Raw genomic sequence first — 6,810 nt, forward strand, 5'->3', positions numbered from 1 at the left:
AACTTGTTCCTCTCGGAATTTTTGGCACGGTATTCATGTCTTCCTTTGTGAAGATCGAAGCAATGTACAATTTAATTCCTCAGCTATTACTTTGTTCCCCGTTATGGGATCTCCCATTTCTGACTGCAAAGGTCCTAGTTTGTCAATCTGTTTCTCTTTACATACCGAAAGACATTTTTGAAAGTCAGTTGTTATGTTCGACGGGAGATTACTTTCCTGCTCTGTTTTTCTTTCCTTAATCAATCTCTTGCTCCTGCCAAAAGGCTGGATTGTTAAACAGCGATTGTGTTACTGAGGGTGAATCTGTGATGTGTTTTAGCTTTTCCCCAATTCACACCGACAATTGTGTTTTAAATCTGGCTGCTCACAAATTGCAGTGTAATTGTGGGATCTTGCTGTGCAGGATGACCAGCAGGATTTCTGAAATGACACAGGAACATTGTATTTTCCTCAAAACCCCTCTAACCCTCCTGCTGCTGACCTTAATCTACACACCTGGGACATTGAGCCCTCTGCTAAGGGGATAAAGTTTCTTCTTAACTCTCCCACTGACGTTCCTCTTACTTTTGTACACATCAGTGTCGACCACGCTCTGTGTTCACTGTGTTAAGGAAAGCAAGAGTTTTAACAACGCAAAGTTAAAGTCCAACAGGTTTATTTGGTAGCAAATGCAATAAGCTTTCGGAGCGCTGCTCCTTCGTCAGATGGAGTGGAAATCAGCAGATTTAGAGATTCGGGCTTCAGGTGATCAGATTCACAAATTGCTTTAAGAAGCAACACAGTTTAGGCAGAACCACAACAACCCAGAAAAAAATTGGAGTTCATTTATAAATTAATGGAAACGTGAACAAATCACAAAATGTTTGACAATCACTGAATCCTGCACGGTTTGTAATTGGTTTGTTTAAATATCAGGAAGTCGCTGAAACCTCTTTCTTTTCAATACAAAGCCGATGTATGGAGAAATTTCACATCATACACTGACCACCAAAGAAAGCCAAACTCTTCCTATTTTCAGCATATTCCAAAGATAAAAGTCCGAGGCAGCTCCACAGAATGGACATCTCACTCACCAAATTAAAAAAGTATAAAACATAGAACATATCACAGTACAGCACAGAACAGGCCCTTCGGCCCACGATGTCACTGGTGTCAGGTATTCCACACTGGTTATGACCCACATTTAAAATTCGATTATATTCTTACTCCCACTGAACATTATTTCGGAGAGATCACCTTCACTGAGGTCCAATCTTACAATAGATGAGATTGAGTAGTTCACTCCTCAATACATTAACTTCATTGAGTAGTGAGCCCGTGAATAACATACAGAGGCTCATTGTCAGTTGATGAAAAGGATTAAAACCACAGAGATATTTCAAGCCATTTGATTTAAGTAAATTACATCGTTGACCTGGTGTCTTTATAACAGTGACCACGAGATCAGCACGGAGCATTTTCAGTCAGAGTTTAGAATCAGAAAGCCGTTCACACACAGATTTACACAACCTCAATGGTTCGAGTCACTCACCGGGAACACCAATAATGGCGATGATGGGTAGATTAGTTTCTCAGCTTTTCGGACTGGATGCATAATTTTCAGTGTGAAGTGATGTGTCCCTTCGAGCTGCTGGCAGTCTCTCTGACTTTAACATCCGACGTTATATATTCCCAAAGCCTTCAATTCATACACTGTGAAGTCACCTGAGGGACATTTTGGCAGCAACCTGGTTTGATTTTTAAAAAAATATATGAACAAACAGATTACGACATTGAGTTCAGTGATGGAAAATATTTATTGTTAGTATTGACTTACCTCATTCCAAACACTGGATTCTGTTGATCACATTTATCAAAAAATAACAAGTGGAAAGGTGCTGTCCACTCAAACACCATCAGTCCCACCTCGAGATCTCAGATAGTTTCAGTGATATCTGTTTCTGGACGGTGAAATTTCACGAATTGAGTTTCAATTGTTACCGTGTCTCTCTGTGTGATATTTAACTGTGGACATTCGGTGATGTGATTTAAGTGGGTTAGAGTTTAGCATAAATTGCATAATTCTGTTGCTCAATAATTTAGAACTATTTAGTCTGAAAATAAATTTGTTTTTTATCCCGAAATCTACTGCAGCTTCTCACACTGAGAAAATATTCAGAAACAATGAGACACCTCAGAAAATTCAGGCCCTGCAGCAGAAACAATCACATCACCTCTTAGAACAGTAAAATAACAGATGTTACTGTGACGAGCAATGCACAGGCTCCAAATGACAGTGGACCCACGTCTGATACAGTGTTCAGAAACGAGCTGAGATGTGAAAGGAGAGAGATGAGAACGAGAGAGAGGGACGGCTTGTGGGAGGGGCTGAATCGGGAAAGAGTGCGAGGCTGGGAAAATGAATGGATACGAGTGAGAGAGGAAGACTCTGAGCGAGGGAAAGTGAAAAAGAGGAAGACAGAGGATAGATGGGGCGAGCGAGAGGGCATGATGATGGGGAAGCAGTTATTGTGAGAGGAATGGTGTTTATAACGGTAACTTAACTTGCAGAGAAGTCAGCTCCGCTGGCTATGAGGAGAGGTTGAATGAACCAGGATTGTTTTCACTGGAAAGGCGGAGGCTGAGGTGAGACCTGATAGAGGTCTACAAAATTATGAGAGGCACAGACACGGTGGAGAGTCAGAGGCTTTTCTCCAAGGGTGGAAGTGTCAATTACAAAGGGGCAGTGGTGCCAAAAGCAGGAGGAAATATTAAAGGAGATGTGAGGGGGATGTTTTCCACACAGAGAGTGTCGGTGCCTGGAATGCGCTGCCCGAGGAGGTGGTGGAATCAGGCAAATTAGAAACTTTTAAGAGGCATCTGGATTGAAACATTAATAGGCGGTAAGAGGGATAAAGACAGAGTAAGCGCAGCTAGTTTTATTTTAAAATAGGATCAGCACAGGTTTGGAGGGACATAGAATCATAGAAAGCGTACAGCACAGAAAGAGGCCCTTCGGCCCACCGAGTCTGCACGGACCACAATGCTACTCAGGCCCTACCCCCATATCCCTACATATTTACCCACTCATCCTTCTAACCTACACATCTCAGGACACAAAGGACAATTTTAACCTTGGCCAGTCAACCTAACCCGCACATCTTTGGACTGTGGGAGGAAACCGGAGAACCCGGAGGAAACCCACACAGACACAAGGAGAATGTGCAAACTCCACACAGACAATGACCGAAGCCGGGATCGAACCCAGGTCCCTGGAGCAGTGAAGCAGCAGTGAAAACCACTGTGCTACCATGCCGCCTGAAGTCGAAGGGCATGTTCCTGTGCTGTCCATTTCTTTGCCCTTTGTTCTTTGAGAGTGTGCATTAGGAAAGACGCAACTGGTGTAAGAGAGAGTTAGACAAATCAGACCACAAGGCTGTGCTCCTGCTACAGGCTGACAAGCAGAAACTTGACGGGAGAATCCATTAAATAAAGTCGTGAAATGTTGTTCTCAGGAATCGAAAGATCTCCTATTTGAGTGTTCAGAGTCCGTGGTCTGGTCAGTATTTAAGAACTCTGCGACCAGCGTGAACGACAACGCCACTACTATAACTGACTTCATTCGGAAGTGTGTGGAAGACTGTGTGCCCAAGACATTGCATGTGTTTCCCAACCGGAAAACATGGATGAACAGGGATATCCACTGCTCACTGAGGTCGAGGTCTGAGGCGTTCAACTCTGACCAATACCAAGAAAGCTAGATATGATATGCACAGATCCATCAAAGAACTCAAAAAGCCAGTACCGGACCCAAGCTATTGTCCCATTCTAGCCACACGGGCCCCCACCGACTATGCCAAAGTCTGCAAGACATAGCAGGCGACAAGATGAGGGCATGTAAAATCGCTGGCTCCAACGCACCCCTCTCTAATAAGCTCAAAGCGTTCTATGCCCGTGTTAACCATGAGGTTAGCGGCAGCATTACCTCCACCCTGAAGCTGTGTCCGAGGTCACCACTGCAGATGTCAGAGCAGCCTACTCAAAAGTCATCCCATTGTAAGCGGCTGGCCCAGATGGGGTACGCGGTCAAGCAGTCACACCCTGTGCGGATCAGCTGGCGGGGGTATTCAGAGTCATCTTTAAACTCTCTTCAAACAATCTGAGGTCCCTATCTGCTTCAGGAAGACGACAATTATCCCAGTAGCAACGATAAAACAAGCAGCGTGCCTTAATGACGATCGACCGGTGGCTCTGACATCCATCGAAGCAGCAAGGGTCGAGAGCTTCAGGTTTTTAGATGCCCAGGTCACGAACAATCTGGACTGGGCCCCCATTGCTGACAATGTAGTTAAGAAAGCCCACCAACATCTCTACTTTCACAGACGACTAAGGAAATTTGGAATGTCAGCTACGACTCTTACAAACTTTTATAGATGCACCAGAAAGCATTCTTTCTGGTTGTATCACAGCTTGGTGTGGCTCCTGCTGTGCCCAAGACCGCAAGGAATTACAAACGTTCGTGAATATAGGCCAATCATCACGCAAACCAGCCTCTCATCCATTGACGCTGTCCACACTTCTTGCTGCCTCGGCAAAGCAGCCAGAATAATCAAAGTCCACATGCACCACAGACATTCTCTCTTCCACATTTTTCCATCGGGAAAAAAGATATAAAGGTTTGAGTTCAGGTACCAACCGGCTCAAGAGCAGCTTCTTCCGTGCTGCCATCAGACTTTTGTGTGGATCTGCCTCGCATTAAGTTGCTCTTTCTGTGCACCCGCGCTATGGCTGTAACACTGCGTTCTGCAGTCTTTCATTTCCTTCTCTATGAACCCTTCTCTTGAAGAGTATGGGGGGGGGGCTGGAGGAGTAGAGTTAAGAGAGAAATCAGGAGGGCACAAAGTGTACACTAGATTGTTTTTAGCAGATAAGGCGAAGGAGAATCCAAAGAGCTTCTACAATTACATAAAGGGCAAAAGAGTAACAAGGGAGAGAGTAGGGCTTCTTAAGTTTCAACAAGGTCATCTATATGCGGATCCACAAGGGATTGGTGAGATCCTAAATTAATATATCTCAACCATATTTACTGTTGAGAAAAGCAGGGATGTTAGGGAACTTGGGAAAATAAATATTGATGTCTTGAGGAGTATACATATTACAGGAAAAGAGCTGCTGGAAGACTTAACGCTTACCGAGGCAGATAAATCCCTGGAACCTGATGAGGTATATCCCAGGACATTGTGGGAGGCTAGGGAGAAAATTGCAGGTCCCCGAGCCGAGATAGTTGAATCATCAATAGAACATAGAACAGGACAGCACAGAACTGGCCCTTCGGCCCACGACGTTGTGCCGAGCTTTATCTGAAACCAAGATCAAGCTACCCACTCTCTATCATCCTGTTGTGCTCCATGTGCCTATCCAATTACCGTTTAAATGTTCCTAAAGTGTCTGACTCCACTATCACTGGAGGCAGTCCATTCCACACCCCAACCACTCTCTGCGTAAAGGACCTACCTCTGATATCCTTCCTGTATCTCACACCACGAACCCTATAATTATGCCTCCTTGTAATAGCTCCATCCACGCGAGGAAATAGTCTATCAACGTTCACTCTATCAAACCCCTTCATCATTTTAAAAAACTCGATTAAGTCTCCCCTCAGACTCCTCCCTCCAAAGAGAACAGCCCTAGCTCCCTCAACTTTTCCTCATATGACCTACCCTCCAAACCAGGCAGCATCCTGGTAAATCTCCTCGGCACTCTTTCCAGCGCTTCCACATCCTTCTTATAGTGAGGTGACCAGAACTGCACACAATATTCCAAATGTGGTCTCACCAAGGTCCTGTACAGTTGCAGCATAACCCCACGGCTCTTAAACTCCAACCCCCTGTTAATAAAAGCTAACACACTATAGGCCTTCTTCACAGCTCTATCCACTTGAGTGGCAACCTTTAGAGATCTGTGGATATGGACCCCAAGATCTCTCTGTTCCTCCACAGTCTTCAAAACCCTAACTTTGACCCTGTAATCCACATTTAAATTAGTCCTACCAAAATGAAGCACCTCACATTTATCAGCGTTAAACTCCATTTGCCATTTTTCAGCCCAGCTTTGCATCCTATCTAATTCTCTTTGCAGCCTACAACAGCCCTCCAACTCATCCACTACTCCACCAATCTTGGTGCCATCACGAAAGTTACTGATCCACCCTTCAGCCCCCTCCTCTCAGTCATTAATAAAAATCACAAAGAGCAGAGGACCAAGCACTGATCCTTGCGGCATTCCGCGAGCAACCTGCCTCCAATCCGAAAAATTTCCATCCACCACCACCCTCTGTCTTCGATCAGAGAACCAGTTACCTATCCAATCGGCCAACTTTCCCTCTATCCCACACCGCCTCACCGTCATCATAAGCCAACCATGGGGAACCTTATCAAACGCCTTACTAAAATCCATGTATATGACATCAACTGCCTTACCTTCATCAACACACTTATTTACCTCCTCAAAAAATTCTATCAAATTTGTGAGGCACGACTTGCCCTTCACGAATCCGTGCTGACGATCCCGGATTAATCCGCTTCTTTCTAAATGGTCGTAAATCCCATCTCTAAGTCCCTTTTCCATCAATTTACTAACCACCGAAGTAAGACTAACCGGTCTATAATTACCTGGGCCATTTCTATTCCCTTTCTTAAACAGAGGAACAACATTCGCCATTCTCCAGTCCTCTGGCACCATCCCCGTGGACAGCGAGGACCCAAAGATCAAAGCCAAAGGCTCTGCAATCTCATCCCTTGCCTCCCAAAGAATCCTAGGATACATTTAATC

Source organism: Mustelus asterias, unplaced genomic scaffold (assembly GCF_964213995.1).
Source record: "Mustelus asterias unplaced genomic scaffold, sMusAst1.hap1.1 HAP1_SCAFFOLD_71, whole genome shotgun sequence".
In the NCBI taxonomy this organism is placed as follows: domain Eukaryota; kingdom Metazoa; phylum Chordata; class Chondrichthyes; order Carcharhiniformes; family Triakidae; genus Mustelus; species Mustelus asterias.